The sequence below is a fragment of the Protopterus annectens genome, chromosome 2.part2 (assembly GCF_019279795.1).
Source record: "Protopterus annectens isolate FY-2018-M chromosome 2.part2, PAN1.0, whole genome shotgun sequence".
Classification (NCBI taxonomy): Eukaryota; Metazoa; Chordata; order Ceratodontiformes; family Protopteridae; genus Protopterus; species Protopterus annectens.
Genome location: NC_056730.1, coordinates 791,888,793 through 791,902,877, shown reverse-complemented (window position 1 = coordinate 791,902,877; position 14,085 = coordinate 791,888,793).

The following is a 14,085-nucleotide window of genomic DNA, read 5'->3' as shown; positions in this document are numbered from 1 at the left end:
AGTTATTTTAAAGCTAGGAGTGCTGTTAATGTAGGAGTACTGTCTTGAGACTGTAATGTTCTTTTAAACTGAGCACTTGTTTTTTTTTTTGCTAGTTTAAAATTTGTGTAAACTATCTGAAAACATATTTTCTGTGGAGAAATAGCATTTCTTTTTCCATTGTGGGGATGTCATGGTGTTTTAAATTGTTTTTACTGTGTTTTTTTCTGTAAAAAATATTAATTTTTCTACACTGGTAGTTTTACAGGAATTTGCTGTTTGTCTTCCCTGAGAAAGAGGCACCATCTTTGTCTTGACTATGGAACAGCCTACCAGTCCTATGGTTTGTCCCTCTTCTAGCGATAAAACAGAAAAAGTGAAACAAACAGTCTTTGTACCACAACAGGCTATCAATTTGCCTCTGCAGCAGGTGCATGACTCTGCTGTGGCTATTTGTTATACCTCAGACAATTCATCTTGTACCCTGGATCCCTCTGGTGTAGCACCTACTGCCTCTGTTGAATCAGGGAAGCCAAGTCCACTGGGGCTGTTGCAGTATCTTCAATGGGCAAGGGAGAACCACTCTTGTTATTTCTGGGAAAGGGAACAGGGGAGGTTTCCCTGATGTGTCTACTTGCTGTGTCAGTCCTTAGGGAAGTAGTTGTGATTAGTAACATGGTTTGTCCCATTTTCTTGTCAAAATGGAACAGAAACCCAAGCATGTATCTACCCCTCCTTAAATTTCTTTGATAGGAGTAGTTTAAGAGGTCTGTCTCAGGATTTAATTCAGGTTATTGATCCTTCTAGTAAAATAGTTTCAGGTATAAGAAAGAGAGATTCTTCTTTTCCTAAAGAGATTTAAGATTTTGAATTTGAACAGGAATATATAGAGGATGGATTCAGGGTTTTCACCGCAGATTTCTGTTTGAGGACAATTTGGTTTCTGATTCTCCCTGTGGGGGTTTATTTTTCTCTGACACTATTGCTAGAATGTTACAGTGCTCCCAATGGGAGAACACTGAGGTTTATCAGTCCCTCAAAAAATACTATGAGTTGTTACAAAAGGATTTTCCAGAACCTACACTAATTCCCCCTCTCCTGTTTGCATTAAAGGATGTGTGTCTTACTGCTTGCAAATTTCTTAATAGTCAACCATTTGTCCCTATAAATGCAGATAGGATTTATAAAATTCCTCAGCCTTTTAATTTTTTATACACTATTCCAAAACCTGGCCAAGCAGCTATAGACTTTGTGGATTCCATTGCTGCTAAGCACTTGGTTAATTCCGTCCTACTGTTTCTGATGAATATGGGAAAATTATTGGTAGGTATAGGGAAAATGTATTCTTCTGCAACTTTTTTTCAGAATTTTGAATTGTCAGGCTCATGTGTTAAAGTTATTTGTGACAAACTGCAAAAGTATGAAGAATGTTTCATCTACAGTTTCATGTGAAGAAAAGTCTGCTTTAAATAACATAGTTTCTTCTGTTGCGCAGGTCACTACTCATTGTTTACAGTGTGTGAGACTCTGTTGATACTTCTTCCAGGGCTATAGCCACTGGTGCTATTTTAAGGAGGTTTGCTTGGCTACATTCTCGGAAACTCCAAGATGATGTAACAAATGAGACTTTAAATTCTCCCCTGGATATATATTTAGTGACTGGCCCCTCTGCTATAGAGGTGATCAAGAAGTGTGATGAACGGGGTAACATGATCCAGGGGATCTCTAAGATTTTTCAGCTCTCCTTTTCCAAATTGTCTAAGGGTTCTGAAAATCATTCATCAACATTACAGATGACAATGGGAGGAAATTCCTCTTTTTTCAGGGGGCTTCTCCTCATCCTAAAAATAAGATTATTTTGCTCCCTTCTGATCTTCATCTCATGTTGCCACAAGGAGTAATAGAACTAGTTTGTTCCTCCCAGGTGGGGAACAGGTTTATTCATTGGTGTTCCTAGTGACAAAAATAAATAAATAAATACAATGCTAGGATATCAGTTCTAGAGCTTTCTTTTCTAAACCTGTTTGTGATAGTGCCCAAATTCAAAATGTTATCACCTCTGTTGCCTCTTCTTCCTCTTTCATATTTTGTAGTAAAGCTAGACTAAAAATATGTTTATCATCACATCCCTATTCATCCAGACTTCAGATGTTTCTTAAGGTTTTGTATGCCGTTTCCCTGTCTTACCCTTTGGATTATCCACTGCATCAATGGTGTTCACAAACTATACACATTTATCTAAGTGTAGATGACTTGAGCATCTTTGCAGAGTCTTTTCCAAGGCATCAGGACTCTATCTATTTGGGTGAGAGATCTCTTGCTCAAACTGGTATTGAAAAAAAAAACATTTAAAAGTCTTTCTTGGCACACTCACACACAGTTGTGTTACTGAGATGTCAACAAGACACCTCAGTTCAAAGAGCTTTTCTTCTGCAGGAAAAAAATAGATCTTTACGTAGCTGTATTTCTAAGGATTTCCACTCAGACTTTGGTCACTTCTAGGGCGTACCTCAGGATGTTGGTTGTCATGGCATCTATGATTCTCATGATACCCCTGGCAAGACTCCACATGAGAAAGATACAGTGGTATCTGAAATCACTTTGGTCCCGGCATTAACAGCCTTTATCTTTTCAGATCCCAGTGCTGAGATTTGTCAGAAGAGAAATCATTTGGTAGAGACAACAGATATCCTTAAATCCAGGTCTCTACTTCTCCCTCCCTGCTCCAAGGCAGTCAGCAATCACAGATATTTCAGATTTTGCTTTGGTAGCAGTTCTGGAGGAATAGAATTGCAGGGGATGTGTGACACCAAGGACAGATACAAGCACATAAATATCAAGGAGATGTTTTCTCTGATCAATGCACTCAATTCTCTGAACCATCTTTGGTTCATGGGACCTCTTCAAGTGGTTATAGACTATATCACAGTCATATGGTATAAAGGCAAGTAAGGGAGAACCAGGTCATATTCCCTTTGCAGACTAGTCATGTTAACTTGGGTTATAGCTTTTCAGTACAGTCTCATTCTAGATGCATCCAGCATTCCATCAGAGCAAAACTGTGGCATACCAACTAAGCAGGAAGAGGGCAGACCCTCACAAATGAAAACTAGATCAAGGGATCCTCCAAGATCTGATCTATTTGTGGGGAAGTAGACCTTTTTGCCTACTCTCGGAATAATCAACTGGCAAAATTGTATTCCAGGACAGAAATGTTACTGTATGTCTTTCCTCCCTTTCCACTAATATCTGGGGTACTTTTGAAGATTCAGATGGAATCCCCCAATACCATTGTGGTGACTCCCTACTGTACCAGGTAATCATGGTTTTACCTTATTTTCGAAATAACCAACGTCAAATACAACAAGCTTCCTCATGGACTGGATCCACTCACTCAAGACCAGGGGAGTTTATATACCCTGACAACAATAATCATCAATTAACTGCCTGGATTATATGGTCTAAATTACATTTAAGCTCCTGTTTTCTGAGAACATGTAGCAGGTACTAATGGATGCAAGAAAGCCTGCTACTAGATAATCATATATTAGCAAATGGAAAAGGATTTTTAGTTGGTGCCAACGGCATAGCCAGTAGCCATTCAGGGCTTGTTGTTCTCTAGTTTTACAATATTTGTGTGAATTACTATCCAGTCGATTTTTGTATTCCTCTATTAAGGTCCATTTATTAGCCATGTCAGCATGTCTGCCCATGGATCCTCCTCTTTCAATGCAGTCTCATGTCAAAATGTTCTTGAAAGAGGTTTTGCATAACAGGCCTCCTAGAAAACCAGTCGCCCCTTCTTGGGCTCTTCATTTTTTGTTAAAGAAGCTAGAATTTGTTCCATTTCAACCAGCTAATCTGGCTAACTTGAGGTTCTTAACACGGAAAACAGTTTTACTGATTGCTCTGACCTCTGAGAAAAGGGTATCTGAGTTGCAAGTTCTTATGGTGAGTCAACCCTATCACAGTTTCAGCAAGGATATGGTTTATTTGAGAACTAATGCTTCTTTTATGCCTAAAGTGGTATCCATGTTAGCTTTAAGCCAATCTATCCATCCCCCTGTTTTTTTCCTGAATATAAAAATGAATTACGAAAAAAATTATAAGAAAATCCTGTCCAAGCTACAGTTTTCACTGTGTGATTCTTTAAAACCTCATGCAAAAGAGGACAGTGGGATATATATAAATGACCCCTTAAGGGCATCAGGTGTTTCAGCTATATTGCAGTTCTGAATGCCCATGACTTTTTTTTTCCTTTTAAGTCTGTTAATGGAAAATAGGTTCATAGGTGTGTACTAGGCAAATGGCCCTGTGGCCTTCACAAGCCTAGACATAGGATTACCCTGGCATCAGGCCAATAAAGCATTATTACACTGAGTATTTGTTCTGTTGTAACTTCTTACAGGACTGTGCATTCAAATATGTTCTGCTATGATGATGATCAATTTCAACAATTGGCTTAAGTGTTGGTGTCATTCAAAGGGGATCCAATGCCTGTCAGCCTGGGATGACATGCTCGACAAGCCACGATGCTTCGCTAGGGACGGCTTGCACCTGTCACCCCTGGGCTTTTGGATATTGGCAAAGGCTCTTGCTACCCCCATAGTGCCTTTTTTAGGCAAGGCTCAAAAGACAAATCCACCTCCATAGGTATCACAAGGGATAAGAAACTAAGAGTAATGTTACTCAATGCCAGAAGTCTAAACCTCAAGATGCATGCACTCGAAACTCTCCTTAGCATGGAGAACATCAATATCTGTGCAGTAACAGAAACCTGGTTCAAGGCTCCCGAGAGCACACCAGCACTACCAGGTTATACCTCATACCATGCTTTTCGGCCCCAAAACTTGGACCGAACCACAAAAGGAGGGGGAGTATCAATATTCGTCAAAGATACCCACACCTCCAGGTTGGTGGCACAGCACGAAGCATCAGAGACTATCCATGTGCAACTAACTGTGGGTAAAACTGCCTTCCAGTTTATAGCCTGCTACAGACCACCCTCCCAAACACAGGAACCCCACTTGGCCTTCCTGAGAATACTGGAAAATATGAAGGTCTCTCCAAACACCATTATATTGGGCAACTTCAACTACCCAAACATAGACTGGGAGCATTACTCTAGCTCCAACACCCTAGCCCAAAGGTTCCTAGAATTTATAAACTCAAATGCTATGGAACAACTTGTTACCACTCCCACAAGAGGGGAAAAACATACTGGACCTGATCATCACCAACATGGGGACACTATGCTCCAGACCAGAAGTGTATCCCTCACTGGTAAGATCAGACCATAAACTAATCTCACTGGATATTCACATCCCGACCCCACCCCCTGCCCAGAAAACAACAGTGAAAAACTTCTCTAAAGCAAATTTCACACGCCTCAAAACCGAGGCGAAATCCTTCAAAGCCCCCGGGCCTGTGGAAAATATGGCCCAGACTGCAGAATCCTTTATTAATGCATTCTATGAACACCTTCAGGAATGCATGGATCATGCAATCCCAAATAAAACCAAGACCCAATCCTCCAAAGGCAGACGTCCTGTCTGGTGGACCCCAGCCATAAACAAACTATACAATAGAAGGAGGAAGCTACTACATGATAGAGCAAAATCCCAAAAAGGGAAGGCATCTCTGATCAGTATTAGCAAAAAACTACGGGCACTCATAAAATCGTCTAAGGCCAGCTTCGAGAGAAAAACTGCACAGGACACTAAGGATAATCACAAGGCTTTTTTTAGTTATGTTAGGAACCTGGGTGGGAATTCCCAGATATGCTCAGAATTAGTCCAAAATGACAAAAAATACACCGAGCCCACAGACATTGCCAACATCCTAGCTGACAGGTTCAGTGCAAACTTCTCTCCCCTCTCCCCACCAAAAGGGCAAATATCTATCCCAACAGAGTGCTGCCCCCCTGACATCTCAGATGCTCAGGTAAGAGCCACCCTCTCCAAAGCAAAAAACACAGCATCAATGGGACCAGATGGTGTCCCAGGCTGCATCCTACATGAACTCCAAGAGCAGTTAACCCAAACATAAAACTACTGTTCAATCTTAGCCTTACTGCAGGATATGTACCCAAAGAGTGGCATACAGCAACAGTTGTTCCTCTCCACAAAGGTGGTGCCTCAACGGATCCTGGAAACTATCGCCCCATAAGCCTTACTAGCTTGGTCTGCAAAGCTATGGAAAGGATCATCATGGACCTCATAAATAAAGATATTGGGGACCTACAGACACTGGATCCTACCCAGTTTGGCTTTGTTAAGGGCAGATCCTGCCTCTTAAACCTGGTCAATTTCTTTGAAACAGTCACCAAGGCTATTGACGAGGGGAAGGTGGTCCACACAGCCTACCTGGACCTCGCAAAAGCCTTCGATACAATACCCCACTGGGGCATTATAGATAAGCTCACCAGCTTAAATATAAACCCCTATGTCACTAGATGGGTTGCAAACTGGCTCAAGGACAGAACCCACATGGTTAGAATTGCTGGAGCCATGTCAGACTCCAAACCAGTTACAAGTGGCGTCCCACAAGGCTCAGTCCTGGGACCACTCTTGTTCGGTATATATTTCTCGGCGGTACAGGCCAACACGGAAGGACTGTGGCTGACCAGGTTCGCAGATGACTGCAAACTGAGCGCCATAATCAACTCTCCAGCCAACACAAGCATCCTCCAAAAGGGCCTCATAGAAACAGACAACTGGTGCCAGAGCCATGGCCTCAAGCTAAATGCCAAAAAGTGTATAGTCATCCCCTTTGGCAAAAACAAAGTGCCCACAAATTACCACATAGGTGGTAATCCATTAAGTACAGAAGAAGTCATTAGGGACCTGGGGACCCAAGTTGATAGCAATCTCTCATTTGACAACCACGTGGCCAAAGTGGTTAGAAAAACATTTTATATAGCCCACCTAATCATGAAGGGATTCACATCTAGATCAGGGGAGGTCATCGTACCTCTTTACTCATCCCTCATCAGGCCCATAATTGAGTACAATGCCCCTTTTGGGATGTACCTTACCAGACACCTGCAGCAACTGGAAAGACCCCAAAAGTACCTCACCAAGAGGATCAAAGGGCTCAAACAGATGCCATATGCTGCCCGGTTAAAGAAACTCCAGCTCTACTCAGTGGCATACCGCCTGCTCAGAGGCGATCTGTGCCTGACGTATAAAGCCATGTCCATCCCGGAATTAATGAACATGCTGCACCTCAGAAAATCCAAATCCCATCGAGCTACGCGCTCGAGAGACTTGAACCTCAGCACTGAAATAAATAGGACATGCTGGAGGGACAGATTCATAACCCAGAGGCTCCCTTCACTCTGGAATAAAATCCCAGTCCAGGTTAGGCAGAGTCCCACATTGACTCTCTTCAAAAGGAATCTTGATGAGTGGATGGGAGATCATAGGTTTACCCCAGCTATCACTTCTGTGTCACTGTTAGACAGAGGCACAGTATACTAACCTCAAAAAAAGGCATAGCAAAATTAATTTAAAATGGGTGGCGAAAGCCAAACACACTCTGGCTAGGCTTATAAATGCCCTAGGGCAGATAGCCTAGTATGAACCTATGAACCTATGACAATTTTAACTTACACAACTGTACTGTATGGCATTTAAGTCATATTAGACAAGTGGAATGTTTTCATGGATAGATGCTTTAGAGGTCGTACAAAGTTATTTACATGATTTGTATAGAGTTAAGAGTACAGAGGTGGAGGATCAATTGGAAATAAAGAAAGAACTTGAATAAGTAAATAGTAGGTAATTAAACAGTAATACACAACTGTGTAAAGTAACATCTTTTTGAAAAAGTGAACCTGGAAGAACCTCCAGGCCTGCATGGTCATTCCTTCAATTGTTTTTAATTATTGGAAAATTGACAATTAGCATGTTTAGTAAAACTGGTTAATGACTAGATCATGGAAGGGAAGGTAGAAATACAACTCGTGGAAGGTACAAATAGATTTATACATTATGGGAGATGTGTAGATTAAGCAGTTGGTAACCTCTATTGTTTAATAATACTGACTATAAGCTACTAGATAAGATATTCCTGGTGAGGCTAGATAATGTTTAAGAAAAGAGAGTGGAACTGGATATTTATGGGTAACTGACAGGCTGAAACATTAGGACGTTATTAGTCTACTTAAGAGTTATTACTGGAGTGATAAGATGTGTAGCAGAAGTGAAATGATTGTTCAGTTGTGATATTGCTAAGAAACTGATTAATATATTATATTCCATCTTATATCAGACACTTAGGAGTTAAAAATCAGGTATGGAACTAGCTTCATAAAAATGGTTCATCTGAGGGTGCATAAGAAAGCATGGGTGGATGTTAATGGAGAAGAAGTAAAATATCAATATTTTGACTATGATAAAGCAATGTTGCCTATTAAGCCCTTGCTTTTTTTTGTTGGTCTGTTAAGGAGGGTCTATATTACATCACCGACTGCTTAAAAAAGCGAATGGTAATTAATCGACCCTATGTAAGTGAAAGCTTACAATTTCGAACTGTCAGAACACATACACACAACACAAGCACACCAAACAAACAGCAATCCACACACATACACCTAAAATCTTACACCTAACCCTACACTAAACTATACACACACCACTAACTATCCACTTACCTTAACCCAAACCCTAACGCTAAGGTCCATCACTATCGCACACTCACCACACCCGCTCCCTAACCCTAACTCACCTAACTCACCCTAATCCTCATGTCCACACAATCACACACATACCTAACCCGCACCCTAACCCTAACTCACCTAACCCACCCTAACCCTCACGTCCACACAATCGCACACTTACTTGAACCAGACCCGTACCTTTCCACCACAGCGCTGAAAATACTGAAGCAACAGAAATGTGCAACCAAATTCTTTCCCTAGGACAAAAATTTGGTTTTGTGTTGCTTCGATATTTTAAGCTTTTGCTGCATAGGGTTCAATATTAAAACATTTGAAGGTTTGAAACCTCGATGTTCTAATATAAGCCCATTAAGGAAAGGGTTTATCAAAAGAGATGCAAACTGGGTAAGACGAAAAGGATGGCAATATATGGATTACAGAAATAGAGAAAAAAATGAAAGATGCAATATTTTAGAAATTATACTGGGTTTCAGTTACTTATTATTGAGACAGATGGAATATTTTGGCAGAGTATACCCTTTGCTATGCAAGCTTGAAAGAGAAATGAATGATTCATTTTGCATAAGCAAACTTAATCATGTCAAAAGTTATTTGTATATAAAATGGAGAAAAATTGGGTTTACAAATAATTAATCTGACCTTTTCTAGCTGTGATTCAATTATTTAAATGGTTAGTATGATAGACAAGAAGAAGGGAAAAATTTGGGGCGATATGATATATAAGTTGGGTCGAGAATTTGCAAATGGATTAGTGCAGAAAGAGAGTGATACTAGAAAATAATACATAGATATGATAAAGTTCATGGTTGTTTGGTTCCAAAAACAATGTATTGGGAGGGGTTTTGAGGAAAGAGCCTTGTTTTCTCTCCTGAAGTTGAAGGATGGTTGGGAAGCTTTTTCTTTCTCTCCTCAACTAAAAATTGAGGGGTCACCACATTAGGGGACAGCATTGGGCACAGGAATAGCTAGCTACACCTCTGCTTCTAGACACACCTGCGTAAGCCTTACCCTTTCAGCAGATAGATGTTTTCATGCCCTGCCATTTCCAAGTATTCCACCTCAGCCACAGAGTCTTCACTTTACCTTTAATGGTAAGCCATCTAGATCAAAGCACAGCCAATACATTTCTCTCCATAATTTACCCTGACTACAGTTCATTGCCTTTATCTGCATCAAGTGAATGTATGTCTAAATGACCTGTATACATTATTTGTCTGTTGAAAAAATGTGTTCCTGTCTCTTCCCCTATTTCTCACAACAAATCTATTAATCCTAACTATATCATACCCCCCCCCCCTTTAACTCTTTCAACCTATCATCCTACAAGGACAGAATCTCTTTCTTAATCACACTCAACACCTTGAAAAAAAGGTCAGAAATGTTTCCCTTTCATTTGAATTGGGGATATCCAAAGAACCTGTCACCATCACCTTTCTTCCTGCTTGTAAATCATCAGTGCCTATGAATTCCTCTATGACAGCACTATACCTCCCAACCCAGCATCCTATGCTGCAGTATCAATGTCCCCTTTCTACTTGCCTGTTTTAGTTTACCACAAAGCTCAAACCTTGTTTTTACCAGAATCACAAGCTTTTGCCAAATCCACTGATGTCAGATGCTCTAATATGAAAGCAGTTAATGCAAGAGACAGTTTCATAGAATGTGTATTTATTTGATTTGGATTTTGGATTTGTCTTTAAATATTTAGTCTATGCATGGTTCAATGTGGTATTTGGTGGTTCTGCTTTATTTATTGGGGGATGTTCAGGTTTTCTTTTATTTTTGCTTTCAAGTATTGATGTATGTATGGTTGCATAAATTGCAAGGGCACTTCATGCTGATATACCTTATGTGCTTCAGAATGAGTGACAAGATGTTACTCTGTTGCTTTTTCACTATGGTTGGGAGATTATGGAGGTAGTACATTTAGGTAAGGAATGTATGAGTCCTCATGGGACTTGCCTTTCTCCAGCCCTTTCTCTCTTTATTTTTGGATCATTGTTCCTAAAGCCATTTTTTTCTTTTCTTTGTATCCAACCTTTTGTTCATAGTAGATGATTCAGTTGATTTGTCTGTGCTGTTCCATCACATTATATTGATTTTTGCAATAACATGAATGTGCATTATCTTCTGTTTATTAATTTATTTTTATCTTTCTCTTCAAAAGACTCAAACTGTAACTGTTTTTATCTGTACTAATTTATACTACACTGAGTATGCTGCTGCTTAGATTATAGGCTTGTAATACAGATATGTGCAATGTAGCTGGCAATCATTTCAACAGCAAGCAGTTCCTAAATAGTACAATACTGATTTTTCACACAGTTAGATAGGTGGAAGCATCTCTGAAGACAGAATGCTAAACACATGATAGTCTATGTATATATCATTTCCTTATATTAACAGACTATTATGAAATAAGCATATACAGATGCTCCTTAAACCCCTGTCTGATAAGCGGTAAAGGAGAATTTCTTAAGTTGTGCTTTGACTGCAGTAATATAATTGTCCACGTGCATCTTTTCTCAGTCCTGTTAAATTTACTCTACCTTTATTACAACTCCTTACTGTGTACGTAAGTATTTCCTCCACCCTGCAAATTTCTGCACAGCATCTTATGTAAAACACATTGTACCTTTTCTCCTGCATTTTACAGTTTCTTCTTTTATCCAAAGGTTACAGTAGCAAAATTTACTTGCAGAAATATTTGTGAAAATAAAATGCATATAACTTTCATTGCTCTGTTTTTGGTGTCACTATATCAGTACAGATGTAATGGTATGTACACATACACTTGCCTTTAGTTCTTGTATAAAATAGTATTTGCAAGACAGGGAGGATGTCATGTCTTGATATTTATGAATCTTCTTAAAGTATTAAAAAAAAGGGTCTTAATTGTTCTTTATATAAACACACTCTGTTTACTTTGTAAGGGATCAAAGAGAGAGCAACTTAGAAAAATAAATTGCTGAAAAATGTCAATTTGTCTGATTTGACTCATGCAGAAAAAAGTCAATTTGGGTGATTAGACTCAATGCTAACATGTTGCCTAGTTTAAATGAACATATCTGTATTAACTTGGTGCTTAGAAATATGGCAGATCAATTTTAATTGCTTTTCTTTATGATTGTATTAACTGATTACTTAATTAGTTTATGCCATGTTTAGATTGGGTATCTCTCACTCGCTCTCTCTGTATATATATATATATATATATATATATATATATATATATATATATATATATGATGTGTGAGTGTCAACGGATATACCCTGAAGAAGTGTCTGATTTTATGCAGATGACAAAGTTTAACAAAATAATTCTCTTGTTAGGAAGATCCATTTTTTGTTATTTTTGTTATTTTTCATAATTTATTTGGTGAACTGGTTATCAAGTCGGTGTTTCTTTTGTTACAATGGTGAATAAGGATGAGAACAGAGAAGATGGATAAGATGAAGAGATCAGGAATAAAAGAAGAAGCCGGTTTAATATAGTTATGGTGGAAACCTTACAATTTGTTATGTCAATTTCCAATGAAATGTTCTATAAGTTTGAGTTCACAAACATTATCGGACTATGAAACCAATTTAACAGATAATAAGATTGAGAGATGTGATGACTGGGCACAAATTGGAATTCTGATAGTGAGAGATATATAAGAATTGAGATATAACACAATGAATTCAGAAAATAAATGCAAAGCTTGTATTTGCAGCCATGAAAAGTAAGCATTTTTTTTCCTAAAGGGAGAGTGTATAAGAGTAAAATAAGTTCAATTTTGCAAGGCAATGGCCATGTGTCCTCATTTGAAAGATGTTATAATTCTGGACTGAGCTCAAAATCTCCACTCTCAACAAGTTATTTGGATTACTGGTAAAGTGCAGCTGCTTCAATAAGAACACAGAAAGGTTTGGTAGAGAAGAATAAGATGCCATCAAAGCTGTTAATAAAAAGATTGGTGCTCTTTATAGACTTAAGCCCTTTCTAACAGCATCTACAAGGGTGTCTCTAGCCCAAACTCATCTCATCTCCACACTATTGTATGCCTCCCCTTCCTTTATAAACCTTTCAAAATCTAACCTTCAGAAACTTGCCACAGCCTATCATAGCATTGCCAGGTTTGCCACAGGCTCCCCATTTCACACCCATCATTGTGTTAACATCAAAAAGCTTGACTGGCTCGAACTCCAAAATCTTATTCTCCTACATCAATTAGTCATCACCTATAAAATCCTCAACTACCCTTCTAATACACCCACACTAAATAACCTTATTGTCCCTTACAGAAATCTTACTTCCCTTCGTTCAGCCAACAAACTACTTGTTGCCACTCTCAAATCACACAACAAAGCTGGTGACTCCTTGTTTACAAACGCCATTGGCTCATACTGGAATAAACTTCCCATAAAACTGACCTCTCTAGGCTCTTCCCAACTTTTCAGGAAACAACTGAGGAACTATTTTATGTCTCACTGGCTATGCCCCTGCTCAAACCCTGACTGACCTGAGCATCCAACCCACTTCTCATTTCTCTCCATTTACCTCTATGCTTGTCCCTATCACTAATACTTCCACTCTTCTGCAACTATCTACTATCCACTTGGATACTACTTTACCTCTGCAACCTGTTATCCCCCCAAATTTACACGTTGCTCCCAGCTATGCTAATCTGCCTCTTAATATATTGCCCTGGCACAAAACCATTATAACAATTGTTATTACTGCAAATACCTAAAGACTCTTATGTAATTTACCACTTTCTTTCTTTTATGGCTGTACTATTCCTACTACAGTGAAGAATTTGCAATTATAAATCATCTCTCTATGTTATAACTATAGCTTTATTAAGTTTGCTAATTATAATTTCATTTAAGTTTGCTAATTATAGCTATTGTCATTTTGCTTTAGTATCATTACTATACTTCATTAGACTAATTTTCTTATCATGCTTATAATTTTGTATCCCGGTGTACTATTTTTATGTTACCTTCTAGTATATAGTGGAGCTTTTCTCCTCGGGCCTCTGCTGAAAATGGACATGTATCCAGCCAGACTAGCCCGGTCAACAAATGTAAAATAAAAATAAAAAAAAAATGCTAATCAGAGGTTTGTTTTGCCTGTAATAGTCCTTCTTCCATATGAGGAATAATACAAGAGGAAGGAGACCTAAATTAAATCAGTATAGTAGGCAAACTTAATTTTTTAGGGGAGTCAGAAAAATGTTTATTTCCACATGGATTAGATATACCCTAGGATCACTGTATGCCAGCTCACTATAAGGTGACCAGAAGAACAAGTTTTGAGGAAAGTATTCATTCCCTGGATTCTTAAATATGAATTACAGTGTGGCTAGAGAGGTGAGAAAGTGATAGTAAGTTCAAAAGGACAAAAAAATGTTTATACTGTCATTCACAGCTGCACT